The 15,424-nt window shown below is 40.9% G+C and overlaps 1 protein-coding gene across 3 annotated transcripts in view; it reads right to left on the bottom strand.

The window, feature by feature from the left end:
* The window catches only part of SRGAP1 (SLIT-ROBO Rho GTPase activating protein 1), a 304,168-nt gene that overhangs the window by 210,976 nt on the left and 77,768 nt on the right, over positions 1-15,424 (bottom strand). The gene's annotated exons all lie outside the window — the stretch shown is intronic.

The raw sequence follows: 15,424 nt of genomic DNA, 5'->3' as shown, positions 1-15,424 counted from the left end.
AGGTGGAGTTTTATTGTTGTTATAGAGTAAATGACAGTTTTGAGGATTGCTAGGATTCTCTGGTCATTATATTGATGCCCACCCGAAAAACTTTTCAGCATGGCTACCTCCAATCTTCTGTCTTTATTTTTTTTGGCTATACCCACAGCATATGGAAGTTCCCGAGCTAGGGATCAAACTCATGCCACAGCAGTGACCCCAGCTGCTTGCAGTTACAATGTTGGATCCTTAACCGACTATGGCACAAGAGAACTCCCCCTCCAATCCTTTCTTACTTGAGTTCAGCTAAAGGGGCTTGAGATGGGGAGAGACAGAGATGTAGAATTGATGGAGGTGGGTTATAAATACACAGAATTTCAGATTCTTTATTCAAAGGTGTACTCATGGGGTTGTTATTAATATGCACTCACTCTTATTTTATGGAGAATTCTAATACACCTCGATCTGATTTACAAACCTGTAATGGAGGCAATTAAATTAGCAGTGGAGTCAAGAAGTGCCAACATGGAAAGATAATATAAAAAATACATTTCCTACGAAAAGGAGACAGAAAAGCTCAGAAATCACAGCCAGGTGGGGTCATTCCATTCAGCAGAATCTAGGCTCACTGGCATCACCAAACAGGAGAACAGGGCTAAGTTATTTTCAGCCAAACTTAAGATATCATACAAGAAAGTAGCTGATCTGCTAGAAAAGGCTTTCTACTCAAAAGGGTCAATTCTTTTTCCTTTTTTTTTCTTTTTCAACTGCCATGTTGGGGAGGGAGAATTAAATCATTCACTAGGGAAAAAACGGAGCCACACTGAGAATTTTGCAAATAATGTTCACACATTTTACTGTTAAGGGCCAGATTTGATGAAATCTAGGTAAAATCCTGAAATCAAATCCCAATGGTAACTTTAAAGAAAACCAGGGGCTTCACCCTTATGTATTTAGATTATTTGTATTAACTATAGATAAGCTGGTAGTTGTAACTCGTTACTAGTTGAGCTGACAGTCATATCCAACGGATCTGACTAATATTTTTAACCCTATCATTCACGTCTCCAGTTTAAAAAGAACAATTCATTTTGGGGGGCATGGTGACAAGAGCTAGCACGTATTCCCTCTTTTATTCAAACAGGAGTATGGGGGTTTTCTCTGATCTGGGCAGATGCACCAAACTGCCCAAGTGCAAACAGGAAGAGGAAAGGTGCTGAGGAATTTAATGTGTATTTATCAAGCATGGGGGTAAATAAGACACTTGAGGTTGAGTTTATAGACCAGCAACACTAAACGATACCAGAGCATCACTGCCATTCAGAAGCCGTTAAGGTCACAGCCCCCACTTAGCAGAAAACTGCCCTTACTCAGGTCACAGGCAAGTGGTACAACCATTGCAATGGTAAGAGTCTGGTCACCTCCTTAGGCAGCCTCTGTTCTCTGTACGCCGACAGTGCATAATTGGCAGGGAAGGCCACATGCCATCAAAATCAGTGGCCCTGGTGAGTATGGTGACACTTTGAGGCACACTGCCTCCAACTGTACAAACACTGGGACGGAAGAAGCAAACAGAGGCACACACAATTTCCCTAAACACTGTTTTTAAGCTGATCCTGTAGTTAGTGGTCTGCACAACACAGAAGAATACAATCAGGAACAATGAACCATTCCGTCACACTACCAGAGACAGTGCTCCTTGTGGCCTCTATGTTAAACAAAAAGCCAAGCTTGCAAGCGCAACTCTCAACCATCCTGCCAGTGGAGGAAGTATAAACACAGCTTCCTGTTTCCTGGCCGACCTCACCTCCAGACACTGACACACGCCTCACTTCCTTCCTCCTGGAAACACAACACTGTGCTTATAGCTCTTCTGCTCAGTTCTGTGGGCTCTCTCGCTCTCTCTCTCCTTTTTTTTTTTTTTAAACTAGATAAGCAGCTGTCGGGAAGACAAGTGATAGATTACTGGGTAGAGGGTTGGAGAGGAAGATGGAAGGGGTGCGTACGTTCTGCTGGAAGACATGGGAGAGGGGAAGCAAAGGAAGACTGCACGTTCGAGCAGAAGCAATGATCAGGAGTACAGCGAGCACACTCGTGGGACTTGAGAGCTGCAAGGACTTTCCAAATCCTTCAGTCCTTCAGTTCCATCTCCCCACTTTAGAGAAAGGAAATAAAAGTTGAGAGCCATTCAGCTCCCTTCCAGGGGTCATAACGTTAGGCAGTTAACATAATTAGGGCTCCCCTAACTATCGGCCCCCCTGTGGGAAATAACTAACACTGAATAATTACCCTTCTCCTGAGAAACAACATATTTTTCACCTCGAGGTTGCTGTGAAGTGTTGAACAGAGCAGGTTTCCCTGTTCACTGGAGGAAGCGAATCTTCAAGAGAAGCCTGGGGCCCGTTCATTAATCAAGCATTCCAGGCAGTAAGGCTTTTTTCTTAACTCATTTCTAGCTCCCTCTTATGCCTTCTTTTTCCCTCCTTTCTTCTAGGACTTCTATTCATTATCTTTGTTCTCCTGCATTTCATAGATCTTTGCAAACTCGCTTTCTGTTCCCTTCTGGAACAAAGCAGCATGTTATAAATACCTCCTATAATACTTGCCCTTCCAAGGAACTTGGTGTGTTTCACACAAGTTGGTGTGTTCACCGATTCTCACTGGAATGTATAAAGGAGGGAGGTCGAGTATTGCTGTTTTCCTTTACACGGTTGTGTCAAGAATCTGACATCAGTCTTAGGACTGGCACGCTCATACTTATTCCTGTAAAATATACAGATGACCCTTTGAAAATGCAGCAGTTGGGGTCACCAACCCTCCAGCAGTGGAAAATCATAACCTATAGTCACTCCTCTGCATCTGTAGTTCCTCCATTTCCTCAGATTTGCATCTGCAGATCGTGTTACTCTAATACACACTACTGGAAAAATCCACGTATAAGAGGAACTGCACATTTCAAATGCATCTTGTTCAATGGTCAAGTGTAATTCTTCCTGAGTAAGAACTGTTGTTATACTAATTGAAAACTCAGTTCCTATATATATATATATTCTTAAAAATATATCATATTTTGCTTAAATTAAATTAAGAAGCACCTTAGCAAACCTTATGCCTTTAAGGCACATTTTCATTCAAATGAAAGACATGTCAGGCTGAGAAGAAAATGAAATATATTTCTAAAGGAACTGCACAAAAGAGTAGCAGAAGGTGCCCATGTGCTGAAAATTATTGTTTCGCTCCATTTCCATACGTTCACAAAGAGCATAATAATTTACACCACCTTCCATCTGTTCAGCTGCCCACGGCATCATTTTTATTTGGACAATTTTACCGAGGGAGGAAAAAAAAATCCAGTGGAATAGAGAAAGTAACCAGGTATTCTTTTCTATTCCATCTCCACTGAGGATGAAGGGCTTGGGGCTGGATTTGTGAGTCTCTCTCAAGCTTCAGGACACAAGCAACCAGAGAGTAAGAACATACCACGGCTCGACAGTACCAGGTGACAACCAGACACCTTTTCAAGCCTGGATGATTCCACTCCAAAGAAGGGTGGCACCTGCCCTTCCACACCTACGAGGGCTCTTAAAGGGCCCTACATAATTTATGTGGCTTGAAGGGATGTGAAATGCAACCTAAGATGTAAGCGTTTAAATTTAGAAGCAGAGAAGGCACCAGGCCAGGCTTAGAAATGTAAACACTTGTTCAATGCCAGGCCTCCATGAGGCCCTGCAGCTCCTGCCCCTTATCTCTGGTGCATCTCTACAATTCTGGGTCCTTTAAGAAGGCCGTCTTCTCAGGCCATGCACGCAGCTTTGGGGCCCCCCTGGAGCATGTATCACATCACCGAGCACGCAGCATCTCTTCCTGAAGACTATTACACATTGCTTAGTCTACACATGTGCTACGCTAATGTGCAAAACACTCCCCTTACTTTTTGGCTGACCTGGTAATCCGGGGCTGCCTGCTACTGTGTGGGGAGATCATCGGAGATTCCAGGCTAACTGTGCTAAGGGAACTAGTGTGCTATTTGCACACACTGTAAAGGGGGACTTCATACCAAGAAAAGCAAAGTCTCCTGATGTGGGTGGAAAAAAAAAAATCAAAAGAAGGCGCTATAGCTTTCCACTCGGCACTCATTTTATTAGTTATTAGTGAGGAAGGACAGTTTTAGGCAAGCTCCTGGGTATTGCTCTAACACACTGCATCTCATGAAGAAGCTACAAAGGCCTCTTTTGTCCTCATGGTAAAGGTCCCTGTACAGAAAGGAATCAAAATGTCAGCATTTTCCTGTCTTGCTCCTAAGGGAGATCAGTCTTTGAAGAGGCTATCAAACTAGCCAAATTCAGCATCCTTGCTTTAATTAATCTACCATATGGGGCCCAGATGTCATAGACAAGTTTGATCTGAGCAAGTAATTCATGATATAATACATTTCTTCAGAGATACGGATAATGCTGAAACTATCCACATCTAAGAAGAAACGTTCTTGATGGTTTCTGTATTTCCTTTAATTTCAAGTACCATGGTAGATTATATATAAAATTATATGCAACAATTTAGGAATTGTCACCAAGAGAAAAGGACTTTTTGAGCTCATCCTCTCTGTGTTCTATACATGTGATTCTGGGATGTTGTCATCCATGTCACAGTTATTCCCACTATAAAAAGAATCATCAACTGGAACTCGATTACAACCAAGTTATCATAATACAGTAATTAACATGTTTTGTAATTTTAAAAGAGCACATCATTTGCATAAAGCTAAAATCTTTCTTGTCCACCGTATGCAATCACAAAACTGTCTTTCTGCAAAACGAAAGAGAGGTTATCAATCACTTACATCATTATATTTGCCTTTGGGTGTTTTTCTAGAAAAAATTTTTAAAGAAAATTTAGTCTAAAATTTTAGGCTGAAAATTTAAAGAAATTCATTAGTCTAGAATTCTTAGGTCTCTACAATCTGGTACCAACCTAACTTTTAGATCCAATAATCACTAACCAGCCATATGCAACATGCGCTAAAGTCAGTACAAGACTTAATGAGCCAAATACTTATCACATTCTCACTCTTTACTGTTTGTCTTTTCCTTCCTCTTCTCCACTTGGAATCCCTGGCTCCTAGAACACTGCTTGGCATAGAGCAGGCATTTAACCCACAACTGATAGATTGTAAGTATCACATCTCTTCATGTGAAGATCCTTTTCCATTTGAAACAGCACATACTGTGGGTCAATCATACTCTGATAAAATTTTTAAAGAAAGAAAAATATGTAATCAATCTGTACATAAAAAAGAAAGAGCACAGAGAAAGTAGAAAGATTTAAAATTACTAAACTTTGGATTTGAACCCTTAGGCAAGTGGCAACATCTTTAGTTTCATCATCAGTACACAGGGCATAATAACAGTTAATTTCATGTGCCAATTTGGCTGGGCATCCAAGCCCAAGTATTTGGTCAAACACTGTTTTGGGTGCTTATGTGGAGGTGTTTTTTTGAGATTAGCATTTACATCCATGGACTTTGAGTAAAGTGGACTACCCTCCCTAATATGGGTGGGCCTTATCCAATCAGCTGAAGGGCTTAGCAGAACAAATACTGACCTTGCCCAAGCGAGAAGGAATTCTGCTATCAGACTTCCTTTGGACCAAGCTTCAGTGACTTCCTTGGCCTGACAGCCTAGGCCATCTGATTTTGTACTCTCCAAGCCTCCAATATCATGTGAGCCAATTCCTTTCAATCAATCTCTGTCTCTGTCTCTCTGTGCGTGCGTGTGTGCGCACACACACGCACGCACACACACGCACACACACACACACACCCCTTGTTGGTTCTGTTTCTCTGGAGAACCCTAATATATTGTCTTATCCACTTCACAGAGTTGCTATTTAGATTAAAATCAATATTGAATATGCATAAATTAGCAAATTGTAGAACTGTATCAGTAAGGATGCTTTCAGCCCAATCCAATCTGGCTTTCAACAATAAAGAAATTAGTTAAATTATAAAAGTCAGTAAGAAGAAACTAGTTCATACAAGACACAGTGACTGAGTAATGGTATTTATGACCCTGGTTCCTTCTATTTCTACATTCCAGGGTTCTGAGGCTACTTCCTCTTGTGGATGCAAAGGGGATCCTCTTCTGCAGCAGCTCCAGGTGTCATACATGACCAGATAATGTCCACAGGCAATAAAGGACCATTACTTTCAGTATCTAAAGAAACTTTCCCAGAAGCACCTGAGCATGCCTCCCTTCACCATCTCACTGGCCAACACTGGGTCCACGTGACCAATTTAAAACCAACCGATCCCTGACAACTAGAAAAAAGCCATCATGAGTGAACAAAATTGGGACTCTTCCAATGAAGAGAGAATGTTGACGGAGGCGGCAACCAGTCTGACTCAAAAGTACCCAATAGGTTCAAGACATCATCACTGATACAGTGTTACCTATTAAGCTCCAGCTCAGGTCCTCGTTCTCTTATGTAGCCACACTACACAAGCCCAAGGACATTCCCCCTCTTCTGGATTTCTACAGCTCTTTCTGCTCATGGCTCTTATCTGCACTCACTGCATACTGTTGGTAGTTTTTTTTAAAAGTAATTCTTAAAAGTTATACTAGTAATACATGCTCATGGAAGAAAATTCAGAAATATACAAATAAAAATCGCTCCCCATCTCATCATGAGAGATAACCATTGCTAATATTTTAGAATATTTTCTTCCACTCTTTTTTTTTTTTTTCCCTATGTATATATGTTTATCTATGAGAGAACGGCCTTTTTTGTGTATAATTGTTCCTGGCTTTCCCAACTGAAATTTAAACTTACTGAGGGCTAGGATTCTCTTGCTTCTTCCCATCCCCCTACAGTTACAGGATCTTAAAAGACACCTACTGATTCATACTCTACAGATCATACCAAGAAAGTTTAAATAAGCTGTTCTTTTCCTTTGGGGGAATAAGAAAGAAGATTTTAAAAGACAACATTCCAAAACTTGTCCGCTAATATTTCAGATGACCTTTTTTTTTTTTTTTCACCCAGACACATAAGTAAGCTTATTAAACTTTCTGCCAATAACATTTCTGGCAGTAAAATATCCGGCAACAAGATACACTATTTTCTGTGAGTAAATGTTCGTAGACCAGAGAATCCTGGGTAGTTTCCCTGAAGCTTAGCAATTTCTTTTGTACTTACAATTAAGCTACTCCTCATTTAAAGATGCGACACCACACTAGGTAGGATAAATATAATTTTAGGAAGCATAATTCTCAGATAATTCACTTCCTAAGACCTAAGTTCACTAATACCTTTGTGTAAAACAATGCTTCTATAAACTTAAATTGTATTGTCAAAGCACTGGAGTAAGTGGCGATTTGGAGGAAACACGGCATAAATATATAAATATTATAAAAAATAATCTACTTATTTATTTGCTTTTTGGTCTCTGATTTTGCCAAAGGATTTTCTTAAATTAAGGCACCATTCTATGCGGCATAAGACTCATATGATACATTTTTCTTTGCTCAAACCCTCCACACGAGTTTGTGGTCCTGTTTTTTATTTAACAAGTATCTATTTACCAAATATCTCTATAGGCCAGGCCATGTGCCAGCTGCTGGTGACTGAGTTGTGTGCAAAAACAAAGGCATATCCTGCTCTCACGGTGCTCAAAGGATGGTGGAAATCCAAGGACACTGCTGAATGAGTTGACAGGAAATTTAAGTCTTTCTGTCCCAATAACAATCCCTGATGACAAAGCATCTGATCTCACCATCTTCTTTTTGCCTTTCTATTCTCCACTTTCACTAATTAAATAAGAGTAAGCAAATAAGTCTGAAGTGAAAGCCAAGGAATTTAGATTGAAATAATTACTGGGAAAAAGCAGGGGTGAGGCGGTAAGTTAAAAATGCTTGGGAAGATTGTAGGACCTCCTCGGGAAACGCATGAAAATATGCAGAACAACCTGAAAGTCCAGGAGGAAAGGGACCTGCAGTGGCTGAGATGACCTCTCAAATTCCCTTTTTTAGCCTTTTTAGTTAACTCACTGTAGTTGGTATCTTCGCGGTATCTGGGGAATTTGTCAGCCTACAGATATACAGATACTAATTGAAGACGGGGGCGGGGGCGGGGGGAAGGGGTAGGGGTCCTGCGCTCAGATCTTGGAAGAATCACAGATGATAAAGCACCAAAAGCCAGCAAAAGCTTAAATAGTCATGTATGGAAACAGACAATAACATAAGTCTTGTTGCAAGATGGGTCATGAACTAGCACAAAATGGAAGAGTAAAGAGTTCTTTGGGAGTTCCCGTCATGGTGCAGCGGAAATGAATCCAACTAGGAACCATGAGGTTGCGGATTCAATCTCTGGCCTCACTCAGTGGATTAAGGATCTGGCGTTGCTGTGAGCTGTGGTGTAGGCCAGCAGCAACAGCTCTGATTAGACCCCTAGCCTGGGAACTTCCATATGTTGTGGGTGTGGCCCTCAAAAGCCAAAAAAAAAAAAAGAGTTCTCTGAGTTCAGAGGAAGGAAGAACTCCAGGGGGCCAGGGTGTATTGCAAGGACTTAATGAAAATGGAGAGTTAGCTGCAGGGCCTCTTACTATGGAGCAGGATGGAGGCAGGAGATGGGGGAAGCCACTCTTAGTAGGTGGAATGGCCTTGGGAGGAACTGACTCAATGCAGCTGGCAATACGGGAGCAGAGCTCAGTCAGGAGGTCTGGGTTGACTGACTCAAGAGTCAAGAGCAGAGAGATGACAACTGGAGCAATCCAGGGGGCGGTGGAAATGCCTTGACAAGCACAAAACCTTTCTGAAGGCAAAAAATTAAGTGAAAGAAATAGACAAAGTTTCTCCTTCCCATCTTTCCAGGTTAAAATTTCTACCCCTCCCCCCCAGGGTTATATCCTAGGACAGAAGACAATATCTAAGAGCTTTGACACAACTTCTTTACCTTCAGCTTTCTTTTGCATAAAAAGGTTATTTAAAGTGACAGTGATGGTTTTTTCCTTTGGGTACCTTCCCACATATGCCAGAATCACTTATGTTTACAGTATGTGGCTTGTCCTTGTGGATAACATTGCTGTGACATCACTAATTTCCATTTTATCCCAGGTAATACTAAGAGCTTCCATCTGGTTCACTTAAAATGGCAAGACTGCCTCATCAAACCTAGGACTAGGTTATTAAAGTTTTATAAGCTCATGAGTCTCCTCACATTAGATTTAAGCTCTACTCAAGCTTTCTGTTCTAAATGGTTTATTTTAGGCTAATTGTGCATCTTCTTTAACAAGGCATGGGAGAAGAAGATGGCTCTTTTCACAAAGTCCTTTATAAACATACCCAAAGTATGGCAGAATGTTGTCTTCTTTTCTCCATCTTCTAAATAGCACCGGCTAGAGAGCATATTCTCAGTACTAGTCGACTAGCATTTGGGTTTTGTATGCTTCTGACCCCAGTTAGGGATCTGAGGTCATAGACATGGATACAGCGCCAATCAAGTGAATGGGAAACAGTCTCCTTTTCCCCACCTCTTCCCCTCCCTAGCACTTTTATAATGTAGGCGCATGTCTGTACCTGTAACACACCTCTACTTGTGCATTTATTGGGTGCCAATGAATGGACCCCTCTTTCCAAAATATGGATGCTCAAGGAAGGCAAGACTCTTGTCTGCAAGCAAGTATACTTCTTTCTAGCAATAACATAGGCATATAGTTGGCTGCCAGGTGATTATCTACTGCCCCCAGGTTCTTATCAGAATGGAGGAGAAAATGCCCAAGGACACAGGACATGGACGTGAACAGGGACCAAGAATGTAGGTTCTTTTCCTTTATATGTGCAAAAGAGAGCACAGTACAGTGCAATCTTAAACACCAACGGTAAAATCAAGTTGCTTGGGTCTTCTGCTCACTAATACACTACTAAAATTCATTGTGTTAGGTTCCTATGCATATATTTCAAGGACTTTGGAACACAATCCAAAAGATGCATTAAAATAAATTTACTATTTTTATTAAAAGAACTCAATATTTCTTGGTATGACCACTATATATACCAGCAAAATTTTGAAATTTTCATGTATGTAAGACATGAATATGAAAATATTCACATCGGTATTATCTTTCTTGTATGGGCTTCTTACAAATCTAAAAAAAAGTTTAAAGGAGCTAAGAACTAATCTTAAAACTGTCTATGGTTAGAACAGATCATATGTCTGATTTGACATGGTGAACTATTTTTAAACTCCGAACTTCAGAACTTTTCTTAACATTTACTAGTACCTGTCCCAGTGTCTTCATTTAAATCTCACATGGACGGGCAGACATTTATCCAAACTCTCCGGACTGATTGACCACGTTCAAGGCATGCAATAGTCTGGCCTTCTCTTATTTTCAGACTTAAACCTACATTGTATACCTATGTCTATACTTTGTATACTCTAAACCCCAGTCAAGCTATACCTCCCGATCAGAACCTTGTTTTCATTCATTTACTTATGTTGTTCCTTCTTCCTAGAAGGTACTCTCCACATGCCCCTTTTAAAAATCTCATCCACCTCATTCTAAGGCACAATTCCAGTGTCTGCTCTGCCTTCAGCTTTACTCTGGCATAAAAAGGTTACTTAGAGTGACAGTGAACTATTCCACCATCCTGAGCCTTCTCCAGTATAGTATGGTCTTCATTCTTCTGAACACTCATAGCATTTTGGTCTTATTCATCTGGATAAGACCCACAGTGCTTGGCATCATGTCTTATCTATGGCAGGCATGGTAATATCTACTGAATAAATAAAAGAACAATCCTGGTGAGCCAAGCAGAAGACCTCTCAATTGACCCATCTCATTCATGGCATTAACACAGCATTTTGTCCACTTGTAGTAGTGATCATTCAATAAATATTTGTTAAAGGAAGGAGAGAAGACAGAAAGAAATTTATCTTTCAACTGCAACATGGATGTGTGATCAAACAGGAGAATTATCAATGGTTAACTGCAGGAGAAAAAAAAGATCCAAGCGCATCAGTTTCACCAACTGATCAACAGTACTTTGGCTGTTACTACCTTCTTTTGCTCAAAATGAAAGCCATTTTATGGAACTCCAGTCATGGCATGGTTAATGAATCTGACTGGCATCCATGAGGATGCAGGTTCAATTCCTGGCCTCGCTCAGTGGGTTAAGGATCTGGCGTTGCCGTGAGCTGTGGTGTAGGTTGCAGACACAGCTTGGATCTGGCATTGCTGTGGCTGTGGTGTAGGCCAGCAACTGTGGCTCTGATTCGACCCCTAGGCTGGGAACCTCCCTCTGCCGCAGGTGCAACCCTAAAAACCAAAAAAAAGAAAAAAAGAAAAAAGAAAAAAAAGAAAGCCATTTTAAAGATGTGGAAACCAAGGCCCAGAGTGGTTATGAGACAAGAAAAGCAGGGAAGGGCCACTGGTCTCATTCGAAATATATTACCCTATCTACTGCACTCTATCACCTCTTGTCCTTTAATGATGGATTTTTGAGTCTACCCAGACAGTGCAAATGTGAATCATCTGCCAAAACTACAAAAATAAAACCACCCATGTTACCTCATTATGGATGAAGAAACACACTGCAATAATTGTAAGAGATTTCTTCTACATGACTGGGTTCTTTCTCACTTAAAACCAAAAGGTGGGGGAGGGGGAGGATACACTGGCTATCTAAATGCAGTGGGATGGAGCTGGAATCGTAAACCTGTGTTTTAGCAAACTGATTACTAGTAAGAAGCATGCCAATATAAACAAAAATAGTTTCATAAAGAGAAATTACAACATGTATGCAAAAAACACAGCTGGCTCTATTCATCTTCAAAGGTAAAAATAGCATTACAATAATACCTGAAAGAGCTTGTCTATTAGTTTCGTGCCATACGTGGCTTTTTCATTGCTGACACTCTTGACACTTCTTGAATTTCTTCCTTCTTATCTCAATGACTATTATTATTTTTTCCACTAATGTAATCCCAAGCTATTCATTCCGTCACTCCCAACTAAAGTAAGGTACTTTTGGGAGTTCTTTTGTGGCACAGCAGGTTAAGGATCTGGCTTGTCACTGCAGCAGCTTGGCTGGGGTCCCTGCTGTGGTGGGAGGTTCCACCCCTGGCCTGGAAACTTCAACAGGCTGCTGGCACAGCCAAAACCAATGCCAACAACAAACCCAAAAGTAAGGTACTTTGATTTCTTTCTTCAGAGACATTATAAAGTTGATGTAACCTACTCCCTCATATTAATCAGATTCATCCTTCCAGCCCTGCCTACATTCACGACTAAAAAGAGAAAACTGACATCTAACATGTATAGAGCCCTTAACAGAAAGGACCAGAGCCTCACAATTTGCATTTTGGGTGTTTGAAAGTGTCTGTGCCTTATCATCTCAACTTTGAGGAGTGCTTTTTTTCTCCTCAAGCACTTTAGGTATTTTACATTTCACACTGAAAAAGGTAAAAAAAAAATATTTGAATAGGAAAAGGGGGGGGTTCTCAGGGCTCCCCCTTGAATGTTAGGATTTTCTATTATTTCTCTATGGAAATGCAATGAAGTGATCAATAATTCTTATTAGAAGTTCATTATTACATTGACCTTTTGTGTGTGTCTTCTCTGGAAAGGCTTCCAATGCTACTGGAAATGAAGCAAATACAGACCGCCTGCTATGCAGTGCCATAATTGTTGCCATTTGGGATCATTAATGATAACGTAGAATGTGGCACATCAAAACATAATTTTCAAAACAATAATGAATTGCTATGGTTTTCAGTGTTAGCTACATATTAGAATCACCCGAGGGGAAGGAAGGAAGGAAAGAAGGAAGGGAGGAGGAGTGCGAGAGAGGGAAAGAAAATGAGAGAGAGAGAAACAAACAAGGCCCTATTGTATAGCACAGGGAATTATATTCAGTATCCTATGATAAACCACAGTGGGAAAGAATATATATATATAACTGAATCACTCTGCCGTACAGTGGAAATGAACACAACTGTGAATCAACTATACTTCATGAAAGAAAGAAAGAAAGGAAGGAAGGATGGAAGGAAAGAAGGAAGGAAGGAAACAACTTTGCAATCCAGACCCCATACTAGACCAATTAAAAGCAGAATAGCAGAATCCCTGGGAATGGAGCCCAGGTATTTTTATTTTTTGGAAATCTTCCCGAATGATTCTTGTGTTCAGCCAGAGATGAAACGATTGGGGTTATTGTCATGAAGGTCAGAATGTTTAAATTTTAAATTTCATTTAACAAAAACCTAAAGAGCACTGAGAAGCAGTCTAACTCCTTTGATTCTCATAACCACCTTTATAAGGTAGATACTAATTTCAGTCACATCTGACAGATGAGGAAACTGAAGCAGACACTTGGGCAATTCACCAAAGGTCCTAGAGACAAAGACCCGGGATTTGCATCCATGTCACCTGGCTCCCAACTCCAGGCTCTAACTGCTGTGCTGGCCTGGTCCTCCCAGAGAGAATGCGTTTGCAATGAAATGCACAGACCTTGGGCATTCATGCCAAAGAGTTCTGATAGCTATATACACCCCTGTAACTACCACCCAAAACAAGATTTCAAATGCTTTTATGGATTTGAGATTCATCCATGTTGCTGTGTGTATGACTCGTTCTTTCTGTCTTGCTCTCTCTCAGCAGCCATGGTAGTAGGAATACACCAGAATTTGTTCAGCCAGTCATCTGTTCATAAACATTTTATAGTCACTGTCTCCATTTCCTGGGTATTACAAGTAATGCATCTATGAATACACTTGACCAAGCCTTTTCTAAGGATCTGTGTTTTCTCATGGTTAAATGCATAGGAGTGAAACTACAGAAGCATATGGGAGATATATGTTTAACTTTATAACAAACTGTCAAACCATTTTCTACAGTAGTTGTACCATTTTGCACTCCTGTCAGCAATGTGTATCTCAGAGTGCCTTTTAGGACTCTGCAAATTTCATAGTGCAACCATCCTCAAAAAAGCTTAGAATTTGACAATGACTCACTACTTGACAAAAAAGAAAATGAAAAGAAAAATAGAATCTCAACACCACCGCAGGTATTTGTCCTAAAAAAGTATGTTTACAGGTGAGCACTTGGAAATACCAGTTCTGGAGTTCCCACTGTGGCTCAGCAGATTAAGACTCCAACTAGTATCCATGAGAATGTGCGTTTGATCCCTGGCCCTGCTCAGTGGGTTAAGAATCCAGTGTTGCCCTGAGCTGTGGTGTAGGTTGCAGACACGGCTCGGATCTAGCATACTGTGGCTGTGGTGTAGGCTAGCAGGTGTATCTCAGATGCTGCTCTAGCCTGGGAACTTCCATATGCCTCTGGTGCAGCCCTAAGAAGAAAAAAAGAAAACACCGGTTCTATTAGACATCGAGGCTGACAAAACAAAGCCCACTATATACAATGTACTTCTCATTGAAAGATCCATAATGAATCCCAGAATATAAAATGCCCACTGGCTCTGAGAAGTCCTGTAATAAACAATCACTAAGGAAATCAGTAAACTGGTGAGCATGTTCAACCCAGCTGATCTCCAGGGTCCTCCCCTTCAGAAACACGAGGCAGGTTATAGCATTTCCAACATTCTAGCATTTGGGAGACACAGCTAAGAGCAATTACCTCTGTCTGAAAATTGTGAATTCATGGAGCAGATAATTCTTTTTTATTTTTTTAGCCACATCTATGCATTGCAAAAGTTCCTGGGCTGGGGTTGGAACCTGAGCCACAGCAGTGACACTGCCATATCCTTAACCTGCTGAGCCACGAGGGAACACCAGAGGAGGTTATACAGGTCTTGCTAACTAGCAAACTTTTAGCCTTATTGAAATGGATGGAGACAGCAGGAAGGCTCTCATTCTGGACTTAGGAGACAGTATAAACTAAAGAACAAATGAGAAGTGTGAAAGGGCATAAAGAGCAATTCCGCAGAGAGGACTAGGTCCCTCTGAGTTAGGACCCAGTGGAGTCAGGTACAGGGAATCTGTAATTTCCCACGTGAACACAAGGATGCTATCGCTCTACATTGGCTGCAAGATCTGCCAGTTGGCAACAGTATAAGGGTAGCCATTAGTCGGTCAGCAAATATTGAACAAGTACCTGATCTGGGCCAGCCAGGGACCACATGATACATCGGGCTACAGGAATAACATGCCAGACACAGGGTCGGCTCTTGTGCACCTTGCAGTACAGCAGGGGTGTGCAGCTGCTTAGAGAGACCAAGTTCTGGAACTCCAGAATAGGAATGGATGACCATCCAAAGTCTCCTGAACCTTAAGAGTAGAAGCTATTCCAGAATTCCATAAGAAAATAATAACAGAGATACAAAAATGAAATATGTATGTATTTAGTCATCGATCCTTCAATACCATATATCTGGGGCAGGGAGAGTAGGGTGTATTGAGATGAGGAGTTTCATGCACTGAAAAAAAAAAT

Source organism: Sus scrofa, chromosome 5 (genome assembly GCF_000003025.6).
Source record: "Sus scrofa isolate TJ Tabasco breed Duroc chromosome 5, Sscrofa11.1, whole genome shotgun sequence".
Taxonomy (NCBI): Eukaryota; Metazoa; Chordata; class Mammalia; order Artiodactyla; family Suidae; genus Sus; species Sus scrofa.
The sequence above is the reverse complement of the archived record's forward strand: the minus strand, read 5'-3'. Positions and strand labels throughout refer to the sequence as shown.